The sequence below is a fragment of the Monoraphidium neglectum genome (genome assembly GCF_000611645.1).
Source record: "Monoraphidium neglectum strain SAG 48.87 unplaced genomic scaffold scaffold01004, whole genome shotgun sequence".
In the NCBI taxonomy this organism is placed as follows: domain Eukaryota; kingdom Viridiplantae; phylum Chlorophyta; class Chlorophyceae; order Sphaeropleales; family Selenastraceae; genus Monoraphidium; species Monoraphidium neglectum.
Window position 1 is genome coordinate 4,081 of NW_014012624.1, and position 1,000 is coordinate 5,080.

Genomic DNA, 1,000 nt, shown 5'->3' on the forward strand with positions numbered 1-1,000 from the left:
TAATCAAGCAGAACATGTTCGGCCGTTTCGTCACGGCCCAGGCCGTCGCAGTGGGGGCAATGGGTGGGGGTGTTGTAATGAAGAGTCGGTGACGCAGCAAAAGGGGGGGAACAGCAGCGCAGGCGCATCAGAGCCCGCGCAGGTGACGCTGCAGGCCGAGGCGAGGGGTTATTGCAGGTGAGGGGCAATCGCAGGTGACGCTGCAATTGCAGGCGAGGGGTGATTGCAGCTGTGGATCAATTGCAGGTGACGCTGCAATCCCCAGGCGAGGGGTTATTGCAGGCGAGGGTGAATCGCAGGTGACGCTGCAATCCCAGGTGAGGGGTTATTGCAGGCGAGGGTGAATCGCAGGTGACGTTGCAATCCCAGGTGAGGGATTATTGCAGCTGTGGATCAATTGCAGGTGACGCTGCAGTCGCAGGCATGGGGTGATTGCAGGTGAGGGGCAATTGCAGGTGACGCTGCAATTGCAGGCGAGGGGTGATTGCAGGTGAGGGTGAATCGCAGGTGACAGCGCAATCCCAGGCGAGGGGTTATTGCAGGCGAGGGTGAATCGCAGGTGACAGAGCAATGCCAGGCGAGGGGTGATTGCAGGTGAGGGGCAATCGCAGGCAACAGAGCAATCCCAGGTGAGGGGTTATTGCATGCAAGGCACAGCGCGGCGGCTGCGTCGACGCGCTGACGCTGTCCGCTGGCTCTAACTCGGTCCGCTGACACAGCTGCCGCTGCCTGCTGCTGTCGGGTGCGTGGAGGGCTGATACAACCGCTGACACAGCTGCCGCTGCCTGCTGCTGTCGGGTGCGTGGAGGGCTGATACAACCAAGTCAGCACTGGCTGCTGACTTGCGACGCCGGCGGCTGACGTATCTGTCGCTGCCACAACCGAGTTGTGGGGACTCGTTACACGGTGCGCCGTGAGTTAGTAAGACAACAACGATAATAGACGAATGAATTACGAATGATATGTCAGCAAGCCTTGCGCTTGCTATTAATACTCTGCA